Below are 25,999 nucleotides of genomic sequence, written 5' to 3'. Positions count from 1 at the left end.
TACAATAACTTTAGGTGCCTGATTCATTAGCTATAACATTGAAGGCTTAGGTTGGATCACCACTGAGTTTACTTTGCCTCTCCAAACTTGTAGTTTTTAATACTGGCAAGGTCAGGCATCCCTTATGTTCCTCAAGGGGCCAGATCACTGGTGCCTCTGCCTAGCATTTGTTGAATCTTTGGCTGTGAGGCTGCAGAAGATTGACTCCAGATTCAGAAGGGGCACAGAGACAGGGCTTTCTAAACCTCCAAGTTCTCCAGAGCATATAGAATGCTTATTTTAAAGGCTCTGGGGGCCCTACCAGCTGAGATTCTGATCTCATAAGTCTAGGCTGGAGCCTAGAAAGAAAGAGTTGTTGGCAATAATTGTAGTTGAAACTTATTAAATCTTTACTATATGTTAGGTTCTGTTCCAAAAAATTCATAACCAAAATCCGTTTTATTTTCATAATGATTCTGCGACCTAGCGACTTTTGTTATCATCAATTCGCAGACTGAAAAAACTGACAAAAGATGTTAGGTAATTTGAAGCAGGCATTTTGCTTAGCAGTCAAGACATGAATTGAGACAATGGCAACCTATATTGGAGTTCCTGGGTTCTAGTTCCAAGTTCTCCACTCCACATTCCAGCTTCCTATAAACGCATACTGGGAGGATGGCTCCAGAATTAAAATTTGAACCAGTTAGTTGGTTCTGATGAAGGTGTCTCCCAGATCACATGTGAGTTCCCATACTCTCCTTCTTTAGGTGACTTTGATGTATATGCAAATTTGGGGATCATTTACAGAATGGGAATTGGGGGGGGGGCAAGTATTGTGGCACAGTAGGTTAAGCTGTCTGTTGGGATGCCTACATTCCATATCAGAGTACCTGGGATCAGGTCCCACCTCTGCTTCTGATTCAGCCTCAGGCTAATGTTCTTGGAAGCAGCAGGTAGTGGAATGGATGCTTGGATTCTTACCATCTATTAGCAAGATACAGATGGAGTTCCTGGCTCCTGGCTTTGGCATGGCCCAGCCCTAGCTGTTGTGGGTGTTTTGAGAGTGAGTGTAGAAGATCACACGATAAGTCAGGAAACAGAACAGGTGGGATCAAACTCAGGCTTCTGTAACAACTCTCTCACAAGAATTCAAGTGGCCACACTTGTTCAGCCTTACAAAAGATGCTTACACACAGAAACACAGAGAGATAGCAATCATTATGAAAAATATGAAGGCAGAAAATACCTCAGTAAAAGTACAAAAGAAATCAGTTAATAATAGGAATATTTATGGAAAAAATATTAGGCCAAGTTGTTGCTTAAAAATAGTCACCTTGAATGTAAATGGCCTCAACTCTCCAATTAAAAGACATAGACTGAATGGATTAAAAAACAAATCTGGCTGGCGCCATGGCTCAATAGGCTAATCCTCCACCTAGCGGTGCCGGCACCACCGGGTTCTAGTCCCGGTCGGGGTGCCGGATTCTTTCCCGGTTGCCCCTCTTCCAGGCCAGCCCTCTGCTGTGGCCTGGGAAGGCAGTGGAGGATGGCCCAAGTCTTTGGGCCCTGCACCCCATGGGAGACCAGGATAAGCACCTGGCTCCTGCCTTCGGATCAGCGTGGTGTGCCGGCCACAGCGTGCCAACCGTGGTGGCCATTGGAGGGTGAACCAACGGCAAAAGGAAGACCTTTCTCTCTGTCTCTCTCTCTCACTATCCACTTTGCCTGTCCAAAAAACAAACAAACAAACAAACAAACAAAAAACTATCTCTTTGCTGCCTACAAGAAACACGTGTCATCAACAAAGATACATGCAGACTGAAAGTGAAAGGATGGAAGAAGATATTCCATGCCAACAGAATGCAAAAAGGGGCAAGTGTTGCCATCCTAATGTCATACAAATAGATCTAAACATAAAAACATTTAAAAGAGATGAAGAAGGGCACTATGTAATGATTAAGGGATCAATTCAACAGGAAGATGTGACTATAATAAATATATATGCACCCAATTACAGGATACCTGGATATTTAAAAGAAATGTCAATGGATCCAAAGGGAGATATAGACTCCAATACAATACTAATGGGGGATTTTAAATTGCCACTTTAATCAATGGACAGATCAACTAGGCAGAAAAATCAACAAAGAAATGATAGAGCTAATCAACACTACAGACCAAATGGAACTAACTGATATCTACAAAACTTTTCACCTCACAGTTGCAGAATACACATTCTTCTCACCAGTGTATAGAACTTCCTCTAGGATAGACCATATGCTGGCCACAAAGCAAGTCTTGGAAAATTCATGCATTTTCTCTGACCACAATATATCCCAGATCAAGCTCTCACACACATTTGGAAAGTGAAGCAGAAGTTGGGCAATATCTTTTTCTCCCTTTCAAAGGAAAAAAAAATAGAAGGATATATTTATATTATTATAAGAATGAAGCTGGAAATCAACAACTCAAGAATCTCTAGATCATATGCAAAAACATGGAAAAAGAACAACATGTTCCTGAATGAACAGTGGGTCATAGAAGAAAACAAAAGAGCGATCAAAAAATTTATGAACATGAATGAAGACAATAATACAACATATCAAAACTTACGGGATACAACAAAAGCAGTGTTAAGAGGAAACATTATATCAATCAGTGCCTAAATGAAGAAATTGGAAAGGAACCAAATAAATGAGCTATCAATACATTTCAATGACCTAGAAAAACAACAACAAACCAAACACCAAATGTGTTGGAGGAAAGAAATAATTAAAATTAGAGAAGAAATAAACAAAATTGAACCCCTCCCCAAAAAATACAAGAGATCAGTGAAATAAAGACCTGATTTTTTGAAAAAAATAAATGAAATTGATATACCATTGGCCAAAATAGCCAAAAAAAAAAAAAGATGGAGAAGACCCAAATCAATAAAATCTGAAATTAAAAAGGAGATATAACAACAAATACCACAGAAATAAAAAGAACCATAAGGAATTACAGCCAAGAGCTGTATAACAACAAATCGTGAAACCTAGAAAAAATGGATAGATTCCTGAAAACATGCAATCTACCAAAATTAAGTCATAAAGACATGGAAAAACTAAACAGACCAATAATCAAGATGGAAATTGAATCCACAATAAAGACCTTCCCAAAAAAGAAAAGCCAAGAACTGGAGAGCTTCACTGCTGAATTCTATCACATATTTTTTTAAAATTTTTATTTAATAAATATAAATTTCCAAAGCACAGCTTTTGGATTACAGTGGCTTTTTCCTCCCATAACCTCCCTCCCATCCACAAATCATCCTATCTCCTGCTCCTATCCCATCACATTCACATCAAGATTCATTTTCAATTCTCTTTATATACAGAAGATCAATTTAGTATATATTAAGTAAAGATTTCAACAGTTTGCACCCACACAGAAACACAAAGTATAAAGTACTGTTTGAGTACTAGTTACACCATTATATCACATAGTACAACACATTAAGGACAGAGATCCTACATGGGGAGCAAGTGCACAGTGACTTCAGTTGTTGATTTAACAATTGACACTCTTATTTAGGACGTCAGTAATCACCCGAGGCTCTTGACGTGAGCTGGCAATGCTTTGGAAGCCTCTTGAGTTCACAAACTCTGACATTATTTAGATAAGGCCATAGTCAAAGTGAAAATTTTCTCCTCCCTACAGAGAAAGGTACCTCCTTCTTTGATGCCCCGTTCTTTCCACTGGGATCTCACTCACAGAGATCTTTCATTTAGGTCATTTTTTTCCAGAGTGTCTTCGCTTTCCATGCCTAAAATACTCTTACGGGCTCTTCAGCCAGATCTGAATGCTTTAAGGGCTGATTCTGAGGCCAGAGTGCTGTTTAGGAAATCTGCTGTTTAGGAGTCTGCTGTGTATCCTGCTTCCCATGTTGGATCGTTCTCTCCCTTTTTTATTCTATCAGTTAGTATTAGCAGACACTAGTCTAGTTTGTGTGATCCCTTTGACTCTTAATCCTATCATTATGATCAATTATGAACTGAAATTGATTACTTGGACTAGTGAGATGGTATTGGTACATGCTACCTTGATGGGATTGAATTGGAATCCCCTGGCACGTTTCTAACTCTACTGTTTGGGGCAAGTCCAGTTGAGCATGTCCCAAATTGTACATCTCCACCCTGTCTTATTCCCACTCTTATATTTAACAGGGATCACTTTTCAGTTACATTTAAACACCTAAGAATAATTGTGTGTTAATTATAGAGTTCAACCAATAGTATTAACTAGAACAAAAAAAATACTAAAAGGGATAAAGTATTAAATTGTACATCAACAGTCAGGACAAGGGCAGATCAAGTCACTGTTTCAAATAGTGTCCATTTCACTTCAACAGGTTTCCATTTTGGTGCTTGGTTAATTGTCACCGATCAGGGAGAACATATGATATTTGTCCCTTTGGGACTGGCTTAATTGACTAAAAATTTTAAAAAAATTTTTTTAAATTAAAAAAGAATTTAAATGGCTACACAAGAACTACCTTCCAAGGGCACACTCCCAGTGATCTAAGGACCTTCCACCAGGTGCCACTTTCTAAAGATTCCACCACTTCTAATAGCATCACTTGGGATAAAGCCTTGTCCCCATCAGCTCTTGGCGACATGTAATATTTAAACCAAAGCATGAAGCTCTCTCTCTCTTTAGTGACATGGGAAAATGTGTACCTAATGCTGTGAGTTGTTATGACAATGTAAGCTGCATAATACAAGACCTGGCACATAGTACAGTTCAATACATGGTGGGTATTTCCATAATGAAGAACATAGGTTGGTGCTAAGGAAAGCAAAGGGAACAATCAAGGTGGAAAGGAATGAAGAGTTAAATGGATTCATATCCTCATGATTTCACAAATTACCCAATATTCTTGGCTTTTAATTTTCATTTAAATATGGTTGACGGTCCAATGGACAAGTGTCAAAGTCAGGAAGCCATAACTGTGGGAGTTGAATCCAACTGAAGCATAGCAGATAAAGCCACCGCCTGCTGTGCCAGCAGCCCATATGGGTGCCGGCTCAAGTCCCCGCTGCTCCACTTCTTATCCAGCTCTCTGCTATGGCCTGGGAAAGCAGTAGAAGATGGATCAAGTCCTTGGGCCCCTACACCCATGTGGGAAATCTGGAAGAAGCTCCAGGCTCCTGGCTTCAGACTAGCCCAGCTCCAGCCATTGCGACTATTTGAGAAGTGAACCAGCCAATAGAAGATATTTGTTTATTTGTCTCTCTCTCTCTTTCTCTCCCCCCACTCCGCCTCTGCCTCTCTGTAACTTTGCCTTTCAACTGCCTTTCAAATAAACAAATAAATCTTAAAAAAAAAAAAAAAAGAATAGCACAGTATTTTGCTGGCATGACTGCTGGAATCTGATGCAATCTAAGAGCATTTACAAAATCTGGAGACATTTTCAATTGTCATGAATAGTGAGTAGAGAGTGTCGAGGAGTGTGTTACTGACCTCCAGTGGGTAGAAGCCAGGGATGCTGCCAAATATCTAGTAAATAAAACAGCCTCTCCTCTCCTCCACGTCTAACCAAAGAAATAGCCAGTCCAAATTGTCAATAGTGCCTGAGGCTGAGAAACCACAAGATGAAGAAAAGCTAGGTAAGGTATCACCCAAAACCATCACCATGTGACCATAAACTAAATGGGTAGTTTGAGAAGGAAAGAGTTCATAGCCTCACAATCTTACAAACTCTGGCAAGACATCATCATGTCATTAATACAAGGATACTCAGAAGAATGAGTGTGTGTTGTCTCAGCTTTTTTCCCCAGAAATGACCCTCTTTGGAAGCGACATTCACTCTCCCTGCTGTCTGTACCCAAGGCTTTTTCTCCCTCTTAAAGGTCCTGTTTTTTCTCGCCTGGGTTGTGGGGCATTCTAGTAGCAGGGAAAGTCTGTTTGAAGATGTTTTATTCTGGGAAAATTAATGGGCAGATAATGCAAAAGAAAAGAGACAAATTGTTCTTTTGGTTCCAAATAAATGCTTGTTTTCTGACACTGTCTGAATTTAAATGGTCCTCAGTTTGACTGTGAAATTAACACCTCTTTGAGGTTAATTGTGGGGGTGGGGTGCAATTCACACCACTTCCAAGTTATTGTCTGTCTGGAATGCAGAGGGAGCTGCAGAGGCACTGGGAGCATTCCCTAAACCAGCATTTGCTTCTGCCTGGTCCCACTCCCCTCTGGTCCCTAGGGCCTTTTGATAGGAGCTACCTCATTACTGAGTGCATGAGTCGTGCATAAAAAAAAATGTACTCATAATTACAGAGCCATCTATCAAGTGTAAGTCTGACTTCTTTAATTATTAGCAGGTCTCAGGCCATCCAGTTACATTCCTAAGTTTCCTTCTTTTCCTGAAGTTCTATAATTTTATGTATCCTAGACTCAGAGTTGGAAGTGATCTTAAACTTTTTTTTGAGTGTATGGTGTAGTTTCTCTGAAGTTATATCATGAAAGGAGAGTAAGCACTGGTGTTTATGAGAAAGATATTTATACAAATAACTTTGTCTTTTGGAGGGAAGCAAAATAACTAGTTTTGATCATCTTTAAGTATTATTTGGGTTCTCTCCATAAATACTGAGCCATTTTCAAGTGCTAGCATCAATGCATACACATGCCAGTTCTTCCATAATTTGCATACTGGATGGCATTAGATATGATAATTTATAATAGTTTCAACTAGTCCACTCTAACACCAGTTTTACATGATTAACATTTGAATGTTTTCAGTAACTTAGAAGTCCATCTACCTGCAGCCATACTCTCCTTTTGGCCCAACTTAGATGTTCTTAAACTGACAGAAGCTCATTGTAAATAGAGCTTCCACCTTGACCAAGGGATATTTATATATTTATTTGTTTACTGCCAAGCTAAGCTTCAAGGAAAGACTATTAAAGCTACAAAAAGAATGTTGTTCTAGAGTAAATTTGGTCTCATCTAAAATAAATTTTTAAATTAATAAAAGAAGCATTAGATAGCTCTCAAATTTCATATCAATGAAGACTGCTAAATCTCCCTTTTAAATCTTTTTCAAGCTTTATTTATTTATTTATTTGAAAGCCAGAATTACAGAGATAGTGGGAGAGGCAGAGAGAGAGAGAGAGAGAGAGAGAGAGGTCTTCCATTCACTGGTTCATTCCCCAGATGGCCCCAGTGGCTGGGGCTGGAAGAGACCGAACCTAGGAGCCAGGAGCTCTGCCACATGGGTGTCAGGGCTCAAGCACTTAGGCCATCTTCCTCTGTTTTCCCAGGCCATCAGCTGGGAGCTGAATCGGAAATGGAGCAGCCAGGATGCAGGCTGGTACCCACAGAGGATGCAGGCATCTCAGGTGGAGGCATAATGCCAGCCTCTGAATCTATTTTTCTACAGGTCTTTATTGGAGGCATAATTTCTTTCCACAGCACAAGAAAAACTGAATTATTCATTGTAAGAGACCAGTCATCTCTGGATTTCCATGCATTATAGTCTCTTAAAAGTAGAGAACAAAGATGAAGAAAATAAACGAGGTATGGTTCCCAGATTTTGTGATTTATTAAATTTATTTCCCCATCTTATCTTTCTCCTAAAATCTCTTATCAGCTTGCACGGTAACCAGCATTTATTCTCAATATGGAACTCTGAGACCACTAAACAAAATTCTGGCATTTCTCTTTTTAATTATATTCATTGCAAAAATAATAGATACTAATTATATAAAATTAGAAAGATGCACAAAGAAAACAGAACTTGTCCATAAATTCCACATCCCAGAGAGAGCCACTACTAAAGCTTTGTTTATATCCTTCCAAATATTTCCCCACAAATATATTTTTAAAGAAGCTTATTCTTCAATCTTTTACCCCATTTTCTTTTCTGTGAATGCTTTGGGGGACAATTTTTTAATAGAAATCTGCTCTCTCTCTCTCTCTCTCTCTTAAAGAGATTTGCTTATTTATTTGAAAGGCAGAGCAACCAAGAGACAGAGAGACAGAAAGAGAGATCTTCCATATACTGGTTCATTCCCTAAATGGCTGCAACAGCTGGGTCTAGGCCAGGCCAAAGCCAGGAAAAGAGAAATTTATCCTGATCTCCATCATGGGTGTCAGGGGCCCAAGTATAGGAGTCATCAACTGCTGTCTTCCCAGGTGCATGAGCAAAGAGCTAGATTGGAAGTGGAGTGGCCAGAACTGGACCAGCACTCTGATTCAGGCTACTGGCTTCCCAAGCAGACTTAATGCTGCAACCCCGCCTCACTTATTCTTGTAACCTCTCAAGGCTGTCTGTAGTTTTCTACTGCTACGAACTTACTTACAGTTAATACCAAGTCACTTCTTTTTAGTGCATATCTTTAATAGTTGACTTTCAGTAAATTCCTAAATATGGCACTATTGGATCAAATGGGGATACCCATTCTTAAGCCCTTAACACATGTGACTGGTAGTTCTGTATTAGAATTCACACTGATTTAACTTCATCTCTGGCACCTGAGAAGCCTGGTGTGGCCTTTCAAGCGTAGAGAGCCTTTGAAAACACCGCGGTGTTTCAGACAGTTTAGGTAGTTTGGTTGACTCCTGGCCTGCAAACTATCATGTCAGTTTCAGAGATAGCATTAATGGAGAGTGGTTTTTATCACTGCATTATTATGAGCTCTGACTTTTAAAAACTGATGAAAGGAAAAACACAAAAGGCTTTTCTCTGAGGAGAAAAAGAACCATCCCTCACAATTACAAATCCAGGTTCCATTCAATAAAGCTAATGACACCACTAAATGCAAACTTAATTAGATTAAAGGCAAATTGGAAATTGTTTAAAATATACATACCTTACCACCTGCAACTTCCATTTCTAAGTGTATAACAGAGTAATTTTTTCTTGTAATAGTGTGGAGCTAATTATGCATATTGTACTCATATATCGATGTATACCAAATATGTAAAATTATTTTGTCATTTAAAAAAAGTAGTAAGAAGTTGGAAAAATGCTTTGGAAACAACTTAAGAGTCCATCAATAGAGAAATGGATACATTCATTGTAGTATTGGCATACAATTAAATATGATTTATTACATAAAATGAGTATCTGTATGGAAACCAACATAGGTATTTAAAAAAAAATTGCAAGTAAACAGGAAAGAGACACATAGAATAATGACACAGAGAATAACACTATAGATTAAGACTATTTATATCCACACATGTAAAGTCATTTCCTAAAAGGCACACAGCAGATTTATAACAATCACTGCCTTAGAGAGATGGAGAAAATTAAGACGAGAGGGAGTGAAATTGAAGGCTAGGGAAAAATCAAGGATCTTCAATTCCATCTCTCGTTATTTTACTAGTAAAAATCATGTGGTTTTATCAATTCTAAGCTTTTGATTATAAAACCTACTCTGCGGCCGGCGCCGCAGTTCACTAGGCTAATCCTCCGCCTTGCGGCGCCGGCACACCGGGTTCTAGTCCTGGTCGGGGCGCCGGATTCTGTCCCGGTTACCCCTCTTCCAGGCCAGCTCTCTGCTGTGGCCAGGGAGTGCAGTGGAGGATGGGCCCTGCACCCCATGGGAGACCAGGAGAAGTACCTGGCTCCTGCCATCGGATCAGCACGGTGCGCCGGCCGCAGCACGCCGGCCGCGGTGGCCACTGGAGGGTGAACCAACGGCAAAAGGAAGACCTTTCTCTCTGTCTCTCTCTCTCACTGTCCACTCTGCCTGTCAAATAAAATAAAATAAAATAAAATAAAATAAAATAAAATAAAATAAAACCTACTCTGATTTTAAGAATCACTCAGGAAGAAAGTTGCCCCAATATTCCATTAATCTTTAAATGCGCTCAACTTTAGAGAGACTATGATGTGGGAGAAAATTGTGTGAAATTCTCTCTATATAAGGCAAAAGTAAAAAAGGTTAATATTTGTTAATTCATGGAGTGATTGTGGCACATGAATATTGGTTCCATAATTTGGCCAGCTTTTAAAACTTCAAAAAGGAAAAAATATGTTTGTCAAATATTCTAGGGACTGGAGTCCCTCCACAATATGAAGTTTTTAGCCTATACGGCTCATATAGCAAACATACTACTGTAACGAATCAGCTCCTTGCTTGTGTGTGCTCCGGAATGAATTAATGTGGTTGGGATGGGAGGCACATCCTTGAGGCTTTGTCACTCTAGAAGCACCTGGCTTGTCATCTGCGTACCCAACATTTATTCAAGAAATAGTTTTCAGGGCAAGCATTTGGCCTTGCAGTTAAGCTGCTGATTAGGGTGCCCACACCTCATATCAGAGTTCTTGGTTTCAAGTCCTGGCTTTGCTCCCAATTCCAGTTTCCTGTTTATGCAAAGTGATGATGGCTTGAGTAATTGCGTACCTCCCACCCGCATTGGAGACCTGGACTGAGTTGCTAGCTCCTGGCTTAGTCGCAGCCTAGCACCAGCCATTGCAGACACCTAGAGACTGAAGCAGTAGGTGGGCTCGCACTCTCTCTCTCTCTCTCTCTGTCCCTCAAGTAAAAATAAAGAAATCGTCAAGAAAAGAAATATTTGTCCACTAAATTTAGGTTCTCCTAGTTTAAAAAGAACTATCTACAAAACAAAAACCCCTCTGATAGTCCATATGCTAGCAATTTGATGCTGCAGACTGATGTCACACGGTTTATCACAACTGTATAGAAAGATATGATTAGTCATGATAAAATAATTTCAATTGGCTACTTATTCCCTGGAAGAAGGAGCAAACTTTAAAGAACTTTACTCATTCTGCTATTAACCCATAAACCATCTGAACTCCTTGGTTGAATATGATCAGATGACACTGTAGCAGGTCAGTCCATGGGAACCAGCTTGTCTGTAATCCTTTATTTTCTACTGGGGCTTAAAGAAAGCCTCTCTCAGGAAGGTGTTCAGAAAAGGACAGAAAAAAGGCCTAGAGTTAATGTTGTCAGAAAAAATGCAGACACCCAGTGAATCTGAATTTTGGTTCAACAATGAAGAATTTTAGCATGAGGTCTGTCCCACTGACTTGCACATAAACAGTGAATAACATTTTGCTATAAAGGTATCAAATACTACATGGGACCTGCCTATACTTAAAAAATTATTTATCTGAAATTTGTATTTAACTGTGTTTTTCTTTTCTGGGTGTGGTAAAACCTATTTGATGGAAGAAAATGAATGGAAAATGGAACTGGACGCTAAGTGAGAGAACAAAAACCAGAGAACAAGGTGGAAGCCATTATAGCAACAACAACAACAAACCGCCAGACCAAACAAACAAACAGCAACAAAACTAGTAGCTACCCCGAGGTACATATATCTGATTAGGAAACCATTTATAATTTTCTTTATTTCCTATTTACAGAGAGTTGCATTCTAAACTGTGTGCATTTTCAAGCCACTGAGCAAGGAATGTGGTTCCAGCAGCCTGAGCTGTCAGCGTTCTCTGCCTATTCTGTGTGTCTCCCGGGGTTTTTCCAGCTCCTGCAGCAACAGAGATCTCCCCAGAGGCACAATCAGTACCAGGCAGGCTTGTGCTGGGGCCACCTTCTCCAGTGAACCTATTGTTTCCTTCACTGTCACTGATTAAGTAGATGGAACCTTGGAGTCTGTCTTGAACTTTGTATTTGAATATCTTATGCAGTGTGACCTGGAGCTCCCTGGCCCAGCCTGACAGAAATGACCTGCAATCCTGCAAGCTGGTGGGAGCCCCTCTTCCTTTGACAACTTGGACCATCCTGAGCCCCCTGCCCAGGGTCACAGTCATTTCTGCAGTAAGTTCACAGCATCATGAGCTTCTAGAACACAGGCAGACCCTAACTGCTGAAAAACATTTTTAAAAATACACCCCTTCCTGTTCTTCTCGAAGCTACAAAAATAGAAGGAAGTGGGGTGCGGGGAGGCAGAGAGAGGTGTCAAGCACACATTCCCTGGGTCTAAAGGAAGCAGCAGACTCCACAGAGTCTCACACCTTCCCGTTTTGGGTGGAGAGCCGCTGCTCTTACCGGTTGCTTGCATTCAGGTCTAGGGAGGTTCACGTCTTCTCTTCCCTCTTTGGTTTGACTTGCAATAATCGTTGAGGTGAGAATGCAGTTACTGGGTTTTTTTCACCTTGGGTTTTGATCTGAAGGGGTTTAAAGTTACTTTCACTTTTGCTAACACTGCAGCCCTGATGGGAAAAAGTGTAAACCCTCACCCAGGGGCCCCCTGGTAGAGGAGGACTGAGGAGAAGATGTCCCCATGGCGCTTACAGTTCTCAGAGCTGGCAGAGGCCAAGCAACTCCTGGGGTGTCCATCTTGGACCACCAGCCTGCCAGTTTCCTTTGTCTTACATTGTCCTCACAGGATGCAGTAAGGGAGGCCTTGAAGCCCCCAGTTTTCAGAGACTGTGGCTGGGTCAGGTGGAGAAGGAGAAGAGGCAGAAAAAGAGACTGAGTCATCTGGTCTTTAAAAGACATTGGAATCACCTGATGGGAAATGAGCTGGAGCAAACACTGCTCCCCAAAGCCCCTTTCACAGAGAGAATTACATGTGGACGAGAGGGTCGCTTTGCCAATGCCTGGGAAAGGAAGGAGAAGGGACAGGAGTGATGCCTCCCAGGGGTTTGTACTACACAGCTTTCAAGTTGCCTTCCAGGGAGGTATGGGAAGTTTGGGCACAGAGCTTTTCTTGTGCTGAGTGGGGTTTAAGGGTTCTGGCAGAAAAATGTGATACCTTTCCTCATCCATATCAGATTCATTGCCAACATAGCTGCAACAGAAAACAGGTTAATGACAGAGAAGCATTAACCAATGTGTTTAATCAAATGTGATGAAACAGAGGCTTCAGGAAAGAAGAGCTGAAGACCCAGGGGAAGCTGGATTTTTATGCCTAGATTTGATGAGGAATGCATATGGTCAGACAAAGCGATGTGATCTCGCTGTGGTCAGCTGAAGGGAGAGGCCAGCAGCGCTTGTCTGCTGGGATTCTTACCGGCCTCTGAATGCCCCATTCCCCTTCTGTTAGGTGGGTGGCAGGAGCCGTCCAGCCTGGAAGTCTTCAAAGGATAAGGGAAAGAACAACTTTTCTAGGTTTTCTCACTGGGTTTGGGAGAGAAGGATTGTACTGTCTGTGACCTGCCTTAGAGGAATTTTGTTTTCTGTGACTTACTCCGGAGGGAAAAGATGGGAAGCAGATGAGAGAGCAGAGAAACTGTAAGAGACCTTGATTCTGAGCCCTTCCATGGGGCTTCAGTTCAAAGCACTCAGCACACCAAAGTGCCAAACCATAGTGTGTGGTGTTCTGAGCCCCAACACAGGTTTAGGGCCAGAAGCAAATTGGCCTGGACAATTGAGCAAGAAGAGTAATAAAACTTTGGAAGTTTAAAAGCAAACAAACAAGTATTTTCTGATTTTATAGGCTGAAGAGCCTGGGTTCCTAAATAGAAACACCCTGCAAGGATGACCAAGTGTTTGAGGAATTTTACAACAGAGAAGTCAGAAGTCTGACAGAAAAGACATTGCATGCAGAAATAAAGACAAGACTCTATTGTTAAAAAAATTATTTTTTATTTATTTGAAAGGCAAAATGACACAATGACAAGGAGAGAAAGAGAGAAAGAGATCTTCCATCTGCTTATTCGCTACTCAAATGGCCATCATAGCCAGGTCTGGACCAGGCTGAAGCAGGGAATCAGGAACTTTTTCAAGCACTTGGACCATCATCTGCTGCTTCCTAGGTGGACTAGCAGGAAGCTGGATCAGAAATGGAGTAGCCAGCCGGCGCCGCGGCTCACTAGACTAATCCTCCGCCTTGCGGTGCCGGCACACCGGGCTCTAGTCCCAGTCGGGGCGCCGGATTCTGTCCCGGTTTTCCCTCTTCCAGTCCAGCTCTTTGCTGTGGCCAGGGAGTGCAGTGGAGGATGGCCCAAGTACTGGGCCCTGCGCCCCATGGGAGACCAGGAGAAGTACTGGCTCCTGCCATCGGATCAGTGCGGTGCAGCGGCCGCAGCGCGCCGGCCATGGCGGCCATTGGAGGGTGAACCAATGGCAAAAGGAAGACCTTTTTCTCTGTCTCTCTCTCACTGTCTACTCTGCCTGTAAAAAAAAAAAAAAGAAAGAAAGAAAGAAAGAAAAGAAAAAGAAATGGAGTAGCCAGGAACTGAACCAGCACTCCAATTAGGGAAGCCAGCATTGCAAATAGGGACTTAGCCCACTGCCCTACAAAGCTGACCCAAATATTCTATTTTTAAAAACAAATATACAAATAACAAATTTTATAAAATTAAAATCTGAAAGCAGAATGAACATCTTAAGAGTACTCTACATTTCAGGCATGGAAAGCCAAGACACTGTGGCAAAATATGACCTACATGAAAGATCTCTGTGAGTGAGATCCCAGTGGAAAGAACGGGTCATCAAAGAAGGAGGTACCTTTCTCTGAAGGGAAGAGAGAACTTCCACTTTACTTATGGCCTTATCTAAATAATGTCGGAGTTTGTGAACTCAAGAGGCTTCCATAGCCTTGGCAGTTCATGACAAGAGCCTCCGGTGATTACTGACATCCTAAATAAGAGTGCCAATTGTTAAATCAACAACAGAAGTCACTGTGCACTTGCTCCCCATGTAGGACCTCTTCCTTAATGTGTTGTACTATGAGAATTAATGGTAAAACTAGTCTTCAAAGAATACTTTATACTTTGCATATCTGTGTGGGTGCAAACTGTTGAAATCTTTACTTAGTATAGAGTTGATCTTCTGTATATAAAGATAATTAAAAATGAATCTTAATGAAGAATGGGATGGGAGAGGGAGTAGGAGGTGGGATGGTTTGCAGGTGGGAGGGTGGTTATGGGGGAAAGAACCACTATAATCCAAAAGTTGTACTTAGGAAATTTATATTTATTAAGTAAAAGTTTTCTATAAAAAAGTGCTCTAGAAGATAATTTTGAGAAAATTTCTTAGACTGCAGTGCAAAAAGGCCAAGACATGTATAAATGAAAGGAACTGTTTGCAAATTAGATATTATAGGGTGTCCAGGAGGATAAACATCTAAAGAGAATTAATTTTAGAAAGAAAACAGGAAAATAATGAAATAGCTTAAGAAAATTTATCAGAATTACAAGTCTTATCAAGATTCACCATTCTAAATGACGATCCTTACCAAGGCCTACCATTGCAGCATTTAGAACACTTGATCCCATGAAAAACTCGCAAAAATCCAAGGACAGAAAAAACAAGCTTACTTTGATCAATGTTCAAAATGGTTTCAGATGTCTCAACGAAATACTGGAAATAAAAAGTCAATAGAGACATTCTGAGAGAAAAATGGTTTCCAATTTAGAACTGTAAACACTTAAGTTTTAGCATTGATTAAAGATGCTTTTGTATATACAAGCTCTTACTTTTTTTTTTTTAAATTTTATTTGATAGGTGCAATTAGAGAGGAGCAGATTTTCCATCCATTCCCCAGATGGCCACAACAGCCAGGGCTGGGCCAGGCCAAAGCAAAGAGCCAGGAGCTTTATCCAAGTCTCACACGTGGGAGCAAGGGCCCAAGGACTTGGGCTGTCTTTCCCCGCTTTCCCGGGCACAATAGCAGGGAACTGGATCAGAAGTGGAACAGCCGGGACGGGCCACCTAATCCTGGACTGTGAACTTCCAAAACCGTGAGCCCAGATAAACCTCTTCCCTTCATAAGAAGTTTGTCTCAGGTATATAATTGTAGGAACAAAAGCATGATAAATGCCATACTTATTATCATACTTGTTTTGCATCTGAATCTTTTTCTATTTATTCCCAGTTCTGGAAACTGAAGATGTAAAGATATGCTTCCCTTTCAGTATGAGCACCCCCACAACCATATACCTCACACTTTTTAAATGGGCTTGTTTATTCTGAAAGTTGTCTTTTGCCTTGATTTCTCTATTGTGCTAAAGCTTTAGCTTTTGTTTCCTATCACTACAGGTTTTGTATGATGTGTGTGGGGCAGGGTTGGGGGGAGACTTGATGATTGAATCAATGGGTTTGAAGAGCAAAGACAGAGAAGCAGTTAAAGCTAACATTTTCTATAATCAAGACAAGTACATAAATGTGTGAATAAGATTTTCAACAGAGACCATTTAGGATAGAGGGTGAAACAGAGGAAGTGATAATAAGTAAATTTATCAGGGCAGCACATGTGAGAAATAAAAGTAAGTTCAAGATCAAAGAAAACACTCAGTCTCCTATGTCAGATATAAATTAGCAATTAGCCTGAACCACCCTCCACAGTGTCCGCAGAAGGGCTATGGGATCCAAACAGGAAGTATCAGCCTCAGAAATCGTAAAAGCCTGTGAAGTGAACTTCTACCTTTCTATCTGCCCAGGGCCTCTCTCTCTTCCTAGAAGCACACTTTCAGAGGATTGCCCTACCGTCCAGAATAACTACATGTTCTTATAGGGACTGCTTGTCCCAAACACCTGGTCCTCCAGGTATTTCGGTTGATTCAGAAGTAAACTTGTGAGCCTAGACCAAGTGAACTAGAACCTTTCCCTAGGATTGGTGTTTTTGTTTGTTTAGTTTTTTTTTTAATTTTTGCAAAGGGATGAAAGAGTTCAGGAAATGCATCTGAAAATATGCTGCTTAGTTTTCTGATTACTTGAAGCTGACGTCGCTTGATAATAAGAACAGTGCGAGGCTGTATTGGTCAGCTTGTATTACTATAATGAAATATCTAAGACAAACTACTTACAAAGAAAAGAGGTTTATTTCAACTTATGGTTTTATAGGCTCAGAGTCCAAGATTGGAGGCTGTGGGGAGCAGCCCGGACTAGACTGAGTTACTGGAATTAAGACTTATTCTATGCATCTGCTCTCCCACTGTGGGGAGCAAACCGGACTAGACTGAGTTACTGGAATTAAGACTTATTCTATGCATCTGCTCTCCCACTGTGGGGAGCAAACCGGACTAGACTGAGTTACTGGAATTAAGACTTATTCTATGCATCTGCTCTCCCACAATATGGCGCTGGGAGAGAAGTAAACAGCTTCCGCACAGCTGCCTCTCACCAACTTGACAAGCTGCAGGACTTGCTACTGATTGGAGGAGAGCAGCGTACTCGGCGTGTGGGCAGCCGAGTTGGGATTGGCGGAGGACTATAAAGGAGGAGAGAGACGGCATGCACCGGGAACATCTATGGGGAACATCTAAGGGAACCCGTGCAGCCCCCGAGAGAGCCGGCCGGCGGTGTGCCGCTCCCCTGCGGAAGTGGGGAATGCGGCCAGGGGGAACTGCCCTTCCACGGAGGTGGAAGGGACAGTAGCCAACCCGGGAAGAACCAGCAGCAAACCCGGGGAGGGCCGAGCAGACGAGAGAACAGCGCAGGGTCCTGTGTTGCTCCTCCACGAAGAGGGGGAGCGACATAATGGTGCCGTGACTCGGATATGAAGCCTAGGCAGGGCTTAGTGTCGTTCCTCCACGAAGAGGGGGAGCGACATAATGGTGCCGTGACTCGGATATGAAGCCTAGGCAGGGCTTAGTGTCGTTCCTCCACGAAGAGGGGGAGCGACATAATGGTGCCGTGACTCGGATATGAAGCCTAGGCAGGGTTTAGTGTCGTTCCTCCACGAAGAGGGGGAGCGACATAATGGTGCCGTGACTCGGATATGAAGCCTAGGCAGGGCTTAGTGTCGTTCCTCCACGAAGAGGGGGAGCGACAGGAGGCTTCTTTGGTTGGGTATCTATTGAGGCTGTTCTTGCTGAGGTGGCATAGAGCATCCTATGGAAGAAGAAGCATGTGTCTGTCTAGGTGTGTGTGTTCTCTTACAAAGCCACCAGGATTTGATTCTAGGGATTCCACCTTAATGACCCAATCTAATCAAGTCCTCACCCCCAAACACCACAGTTGGATTAAGCTTTTACCCTCTGGGTGCCATGTTCAGATGATGGCAGAAGCTTTCTCTGCACTTTCCATATCTGCCCCAAAACAGATCTTCCATGAGGAACTCAATTGTCATCAACCAGTGTGAGCAAGCTCTTACCACAGAAGAGATTAGAAGTTGACACCATGCCCAGAAAAACTTTGTCACAAACTATCACTTGTTTTATGGACAAAAATCAGGACTCTCCTCCAAGTGGCCTACAAAGCCCCTCCCACTCCCCTGTGATGAGGGTATATAAGCTCCTAGATCTCCGTGTCTCATTGCACGTTTACTTTGCTTTTATGTGATGCTCCATGCACACAATTTGTTTCAAAGACTCTGATATCAGACCTACAGAAGATAGAAGGAAAGTCTTTCTTCAAGGGGAAGCGAGATCTATCTTTCTTCATAATATCATGTGCCAATTGAAAAAAAAAAAACAGACCTTCTGAAATATTTGAGAGGAAAGGGCTTATTGGCAGACAAATATTTTGCCTCCCGCACCATCCCTACTAAAACATTGCAGGGTATTATAAGTGGGATTTTTCCCGCCTCGTTTTTAGTGGAGGCACTCTAAAACAATAGTTCAGGGGGCCGGCGCCGTGGCTCACTTGGTTAATCCTCCACCTGCCGCCCCGGCATCCCATATGGGTGCCAGGTTCTAGTCCTGGTTGCTCCTCTTCCAGTCCAGCTCTCTGCTGTGGCCCCGGGTAGTGGAGGATGGCCCAGGTGCTTGGGCTCCTGCACCTGCATGGGAGACCAGGGGGAAGACCTGCTCCTGGCTTCAGATCGGTGCAGCTCCAGCTGTAGCGGCCATTTGGGGAGTGAACCAACGGAAGGAAGACCTTTCTCTCTGTATCTCTCTCTCACTGTCTAACTCCATCTGTCAAATTTAAAAAAAAAATTAAAACAATAGTTCAAACTTCTTGTGGCTTTGTTACGTGCTGTCTGTTACTATTTCTTATTTTGAATGAAAATTGTTCAGCTGACACACAAGAGGTTGGATCATAAAAATGGAGTCAAAGAACAAAGGCAGACACAGGAGTTGAGAGAGGGGGAAGAGACCAGAGGAAGGCCAGAAGCATGGCTCTTGTCTGCACATAGAGGTGCACTGGTGTGCTGACAGTTAGCGAGGGTTAGAATGGGCCTTTTGTGGGGCCGGTGTGGTGGTCAAGCAGGTCAAGCCACTGCCGGTGACGCTGACATGGGTATCCCATATGCACTCCACTCCACTTCTGACCCAGCTCCCTGTTAATGTGCCTGGGAAGGCAGCAGAAGATGGCCCAAGAGCTTGAGGCCCTGACACCCACGTGGGAGAACTGGACAGAATTTCAGTTCCTGGCTGAGGCCATGCTTGGCCCCAGCCATTGCAGCCATTTGATGAGTAAACCACAAGATGGAAGATCTCTCTCTCTCCCTCTCTGTGTAATTCTGCTTTGCAAATAAATAAATGAATCTTTTAAAAAATTAGATTTTGTTCTAGAATAAGGCTGGTAGAAGCATCAAGGATGCGGTTTTAGTCATATAAGGACCCTCCTGAAAGTCTTTAGATTTGCTATGATCTCAGGAGTCCAGTGTTCTCTGGCAACGTCTACCTGTCCTTCTCTCACGCCTCTGCCTTGCTAGGGCAGCTCTACACCATTTCTCACTCTAGAGTTTATCGGCACCAATAGGAGGCATTTCTGGTTATGCAGACTTGCAAGGGAAATGCATTTTAAAACTAATTTCATGACATTTTAATCCCTTTGTGGTTCCAGAATGTGACAAGTAGATGAGAGAGGGGGAGACAAAGGGACAATTTGTGGAAATGGCTACCATTGGAGAAGGTTCTGCTGTGAATTCTGTGTTCAGCTCTCACCAGAGCACGTGCAAGGGGCATCCGTACCTTCTCCTCTGCCTCCAGGCTGGTGAACGGACCATGGAATGCTGGTAATGAACTGTTTTGGACAGAGCTGCTGTTATCCGGATGGCCCTGGCCCATTGTTCTACTTGGGGGCAGGAGGGGTGCAGGAAGTGGGAGAAGAGGTACCTGTTGAATTCCAAACATAGTTATGGGGTCTACACAAGGGCCCTGTGGAAAGTATTGAGTTGTGAGATAGAGGGGACCCATTCTTGACTTACATTTGAACAGCTTGAAGCAGATGGCACACATGAGTCTGGCTTATTTTAGGAGATCCAGAGTGAGAAGAGCCAAGCCAGTACTCTAGTGACAGCACCCAAGAGCAGCTGCTAGGTTAAGATAGGCCTACGTTAGGAAAGCAGAGGATAGAAGTGTTGATCTTACTCTTGGAAATTGCACTGTTAGAACACTAGTGACCTGGTACAGGGAGTGCATTAGACCCAACAGGTTCCGGACTCACTCCCGCAAGACTGCCCCTACTTCCACTACCCCTACTTCAGTTGCAGTAAAAAATCCCAGATAGCTCCCACACTACAGACTGACCAGCTATAAATTGGAGGCTCCTACAACCCTTTCCTCAGGTTCAATTTTCTAAAATGGCTCATAGAACTCAAGAAAACCATTCACTCTCGATTACTAGCTTCAGTCTATTATAAAGGATACAACTCAGTCACAGCTGAATGGAAGAGATGCACAGGGCAAAGTGTAGGAGAAAGGAGTCACAGAGCTTCCACAGTCTCTCCAGGTGCACCACTCTCCTAGAACCTCAATGTATTCAGCAATGTGGAAGCTCTGAGAACCCAATCACTTAGAGTTTTGATTGAGGATCCATTACATGCACACAATTGATTAGTCATTGATTGATTCCAACTCCAGCAGGGCGCAGAGAGTAGAGCTAAGAGTTTCTATCCTCTAACCACGCCTCGATCTTGCTGGTGATCAGTTCCTATCCTAGAGCTATCTAGAAGCCCACCACAGGTTTATCAATGTAAAACTTAGATATGATTGAAAGGTGTTTATTATGAGTAACAAAAGCTGCTGGCCTCACTCCTGATACTCAGCAAACTCAAAGGTTTTAGAAGCTGTTAGGCTAGGAGTCAGGGAAGAAAACCAAATGTATATTTCTTATTATATCATAGGTATTATGTTCAGGGACCACACCCGCTTCTATCCAAAGGATAGACATATGACTTGACCTAAGCCAATCTTATGTTTTTTCTGATATATAAATCTTGAGCAGAAAGACAAAAAAAAAAGTGGTAGTATTGTAGTTACAGTTTTCTCAGCAAAGGGTGCCATTGAGATAGTTTCTAGTGAGAGGACATTGTGAGGGTTCCTGCTTCCAGTCTCCACAGCCACCCTGATCCCTGTGTTGTCCATCCTCCTTCTCATGACTTCTCTGAACTTCTAATAACCTAACAATTCCCACTTTCGTTATTATTTTTATGGATTGATTTATGATTGATGACTTTTTATTTTTTTGTTTATTGTATTTTCATTTTATTTTTTATTTTGCCTAAATTGCTCAGAGTATGTTTCTCTAGTTTATAAGCAAAGAACACCATTATAATCAACCTTCAATTTACTGTACACGAAAAATCCTTCTATGCTGTCTGTATTCTATGAACCAATACCTACATCTTCCTAAAGTTAAAAAAAAATTTGTCCCTACATACCACTCACCCACTTCCCATCCTAACAATATTACAAAGTTCTTTTACATTTGTTGATGAAAGTAGTAGGCCTGTATTAGTCATGTTTTCATCACTGCAATTAAAATACCCAAAAAGGCAGGGGGCATGAAATACTTATGAAGGCAGATTTATTCCAGCTCATAGTTTGGAAGATTCACAGTATAAGTTTAGGCAGCCTCATTAGTCTGGTATCTGATGAGACTGGAGACAGACAATGGCAGAGTATGCAGGTGAATGATCATATTGTAAACCAGGAAACTGAGAAAGAATGGCCAGGTTGACCTTGGCTTATATAATCAACCATCTGGAGTGAATTACTTTCCAAGGGCTTGCTCACAATGATCTCTCACTAAGCACACCTCCCAGATACCATTATTGGATCAAGTCTTTAACAAATAGGGTCTTAGGGGCCACTCAGACTGTTAGTCAAACCACAACAATGCCTTCTTCCTTATACCTAGGTGCAAGGAAAGACACTTAAGTTATACTTACATTCATTCAAAATGCATCAGCTACCAGAAATGGGATGTAGAGTGATACCACTTTCCACATTCCATCCAATGGCATTTTCCAAAATCATTTCCAAAGCTGTAAGGTACATGTTTGCACATTCACCCTTATATCCTGAGCAACCCCAGCTGGCTGGCCCAGTATTTCCGGGTTCTAGTCCTGGTGAGGTTGTCATATGACCTTGAGCTTTTCAGACCTCAGTTTATCTATGAAATGAAAGATATAAAGAACATGATGCCCACGTGTGAAATTTAATGATCACAGGGAACATATACAGTGCAGTATCGTTTTTACCTGGGAGTCCAAATGAGTCCAAGGCCCTGAGATAAGTGGGTCTTCCTCAATACCTCCTCAATTTATCCACTTCTTTCCATCTCTGCTACCCCATGGCACTCTTCTATTATCAGGACTATTGTAGTAACTTCCTCAGAGCCAGCTCCAGCCTAACTAGAACTGTTCTCTGCACAATAATCAGAGCCATTTAAGAAGATGAATCCAAATATGTCAACCTCATTTCCTATACAGGCATAAGAAACTTTCTGCCAAGGGCCATTTAGATATTAGTAACATCATTCGTGGGCCATACCAAATTATCATCTTAAAAATTACCCTACTATGGGGCCAACGCTGTGGCTCAGTGGGTTAACGCCCTGGCCTGAAGCGTGGGCATCCCATATGGGTGCTGGTTCGAGTCCCGGCTGCTCCTCTTCTGATCCAACTCTCTGCTATGGCCTGGGATAGCAGAAGATGGCCCAAGTCCTTGGGCCCCTGCACCCATATAGGAGACCCGGAGGAAGCTCCTGGCTCTGGGTCGGCACAGTTCCGGCCGTTGCAGCCAACTGGGGGGTGAACCATCGGATGGAAGACCTCTCTCTTTGCCTCTCCTTCTCTCTGTGTGTAACTCTGACTTTCAAATAAATAAATAAAATCTTTAAAATACATATTTTTTAAAAAAATTACCCTACTATAAATTTATTGAATTTCAAGTCTCACTTGCAAGGTGCCTTGGCCAAATGATTTCACAGGCCGATATATGGCCCACATGCTGGGCATTCCCACCCCTGCAAGAACAAAACTTCCAGCATGATCCAGCCCTTTATAATCTCTTGATTCTCATCTACTACTCTTGCTCTTGACCAAGGAGTTCCAGCCTTACTACCCAATCTAAACTTCCCCAAAGTCCAAAGATTCTATTCACTCCAGATCCCTCCAACAAGCTCTTTCCTCTACCTTTAACAATAAATTTACCTTGTCTGCCTACTTGATTTATTGTGCAAATCTTAGCTCAAATATTTCATCCTCAGTGAAGCCTTTCCTGACCTTTCAGACAAACCAGTTATCCCTGTTAAATGATTAAATGATTCTTGATCCTTCAAACAAGCCAGTAATTATAAATTTAATCATATGCTTATTTGAGAGCTGTCTATTTCCCCAACTGTTTGGCTCATCTCTATAAATCCTATAGCTATCACACAGTGGATACTTGATAAATGCATTACATAAATAGTGAAGACGCAAAATCGGAATGTATCAATTATTTCACCTCCTTTTCCTACTGTGTTCACTCTGACTGGAATCCCTATCATAACTCAAGCCAACATCCACCTACATCAATCAACTTCTTCCTTGTCCCTACAAAATGGGCTTTTGGGAATAGCCATGGTAAATTAAAATGAAATTCAAGCTGGTCTCACAGTCCGCACTCTATTTTCTAGGCTTTGTCCCAGAACTATGTGAACACTTTGAACTCCACATCCTGGTCAGCACATGCAGACCCAGATTCTGAATCAGCCTCTAGGTTAGACCCAGTGCCAAGGAACCCACAGAACACAGCTCCAGGCTAACCCCACTGAAACAGACTTCAATACCATCTACCAGCAAGATGGCTCCTAGGCCCAAGCTTCAGGAGACCCAAGATTCAGACTTGTTCATGTAGGTCCTAGTTCCCAACTGGCCACACTGGACCCAGACTCCAGATTAATCCAGTACAGGCTGGTCCCCAAGGTGTCATGCTCTGGAACATTCCTCAAGGACTTAACAACCAATCTAGCACTAAAGAGCCAGCCTCTACACTGGCTCCTATGTACCTAATCTCCAGGTCAGTACCTACAGACCCAACCTCGAGACCAATGCCTATAGACTTAGGCTCCAGGCCTGACCCAGCACCAAACTGGACCTGTGCTCCAAGCTGGTCTTCGAAACTCAAGGCACTCGTTAACCCAAGGAGCAGGCCCAATCCACTAGACCCAGAATGTAGGCCTATCTCAGCATAACCCAATATCACATTGACTTCTGCACTCTCAAATTCCAGAGCCACGCCTGTAACCTCAGGATCCAAAATTGTAACCATGGACCGGGACCTAGGCAATTTCCTGAAGACTCAGGCTCCAGACTTACACAGGCACCACACTGGCTCCCACAGATTCAGGCTTTAGGACTATCTCTGTGGACTCAAGTTCTAGGCCTGCCCCAGCCCCAAATCATATCCTGAAGACTCTTGCCCAAGACCTACTCCAGCTCTAACTAGGTCTCCATAGACTCAGGCTAAGGCCAGCCTCCAAGGACACAAGCTCCAGGCTCACCACAGTGACCCAGGTTTCACATCTACTCCCTACTGATCCAACTACTAGGCCAACCTGTCTGAAGGCTCCAGCACTAAGCTCACCATGTTCTTGTCAGATATCTACCCAGAATCTCTGTGCTGGTTGTTGGGAGGGTTTTCTCTGACAAAGTCTGTCTGTGAAGACTGAAATAGATGCCTGCTTCTTAAAATATACAAACACCAAACATAGTCACAGGATCACAAATAATCAGGGAAATATGACACCACTGAAGAAGCAAAATAAAGCACTAGAAACTTACCCTAAAGATGTGAAGATTTATGAACCCTGACAAAAAGTTCAAAATAACTGTCCTAAAGGAACTTAGTGATATAAGAAAAAATACAAATAGAAAATGAAACAAAATCAGGAAAACAGTACACAAACAAAATCAACCCAACCGAGAGAAACTACAAAAAAAAAAAAAAAAAAAAAAGAGAGAGAGAGAGAGAAACAAATAGAAGCACTGGAGCTAAAGAATACAATGGCTGGAATAAAAAAATTCCATAGATCACTTCAACAAGGTATTCCATCAGCAACACTAAGAATCAGTGAGTTCAGATACATCATTTGAGATTACCAAGTCAGTGGGAAAAAAATTAATGAAAAAGAATGAACAATATTTAAAGGAATGATCGGACATCAGCAAGTGAACCAATATGCGCATTATGGAATTTCCAAAAGGTATAGAGAAAAAAAAAGGAAGAAAGCTTATGTAAAGAAATCATTGCAAAAATTTCTCAAATCTAGAAGGGACTATCCATATGCATAAGATCTGAAGATTCCCATATAAATTAAATATAAAAATAGTTTCATCAAAGAGAAAGATGATATATTCAAAGCACTTAAAGCATAAAAGCTACCAACCAAATATATGATATGTGGCAAGCCTGTCCTTCAGATATAAAGGCAAGATAAGGACTTTTCCAAACAAATATATAAAAGGGCTACCCGAGTTCATTACCACTAAATCTGCCTTACAAAAATGCTAAAGAGAGTGATTCAAGCTGAAACAAAAGAACAAAAACTAACAACTTGAAAACATACAAAAGTATAAAACTCACTTTAAAGTTAAGAATCTGTTCAAATTCAGATACTCCAATACCATTACAGCATTGCTTAAATCACTTCAATTATTGTATAAAGGTTAAAAGGGGCCAGCACTGTGACATAGTTGATAGAGCTGCCACCTGCAGCGCCTGCTTCCCATAGGGGTGCCAGTTAGAGTTCGGCTGCTCCACTTCTGATGCAGCTCTCTGCTATGTTCTGGGAAAGCAGTAGAAGATGGCTCAAGTCCTTGGGCCCTTGCACCCAAGTGGGAGGCCTGGAAGAAGCTTCTGGCTCCTGGCTTTGGACTGGTGCAGATCTAGCCATTGTGGCCATTTGGAGAGTGAACCAGCAAGTGGGAAGACCCCTCTCTC

The 25,999-nt window shown here is 42.1% G+C and overlaps 1 long non-coding RNA gene across 3 annotated transcripts in view; it reads left to right on the top strand.

The window, feature by feature from the left end:
* The first annotated feature begins 624 nt into the window (after positions 1–624).
* Positions 625–25,999, top strand: part of LOC103350366 (uncharacterized) — a 48,941-nt gene continuing 23,566 nt past the window's right edge. The window contains exons 1-5 of one of the 3 annotated variants that reach the window (XR_001794578.3): positions 625–719; positions 7,278–7,533; positions 11,166–11,304; positions 11,639–11,768; positions 13,393–14,786. This is a non-coding gene — a long non-coding RNA (uncharacterized lncRNA). Of the gene's footprint in view, positions 720–7,277; positions 7,534–11,165; positions 11,305–11,638; positions 11,769–13,392; positions 14,787–15,404; positions 16,758–25,999 lie in introns of those variants that run through there. The other 2 variants (XR_007908707.2, XR_011388400.1) reach the window with 2 other exon arrangements.

The sequence above is a fragment of the Oryctolagus cuniculus genome, chromosome 4 (genome assembly GCF_964237555.1).
Source record: "Oryctolagus cuniculus chromosome 4, mOryCun1.1, whole genome shotgun sequence".
Lineage (NCBI taxonomy): Eukaryota > Metazoa > Chordata > Mammalia > Lagomorpha > Leporidae > Oryctolagus > Oryctolagus cuniculus.
The sequence above is the reverse complement of the archived record's forward strand: the minus strand, read 5'-3'. Positions and strand labels throughout refer to the sequence as shown.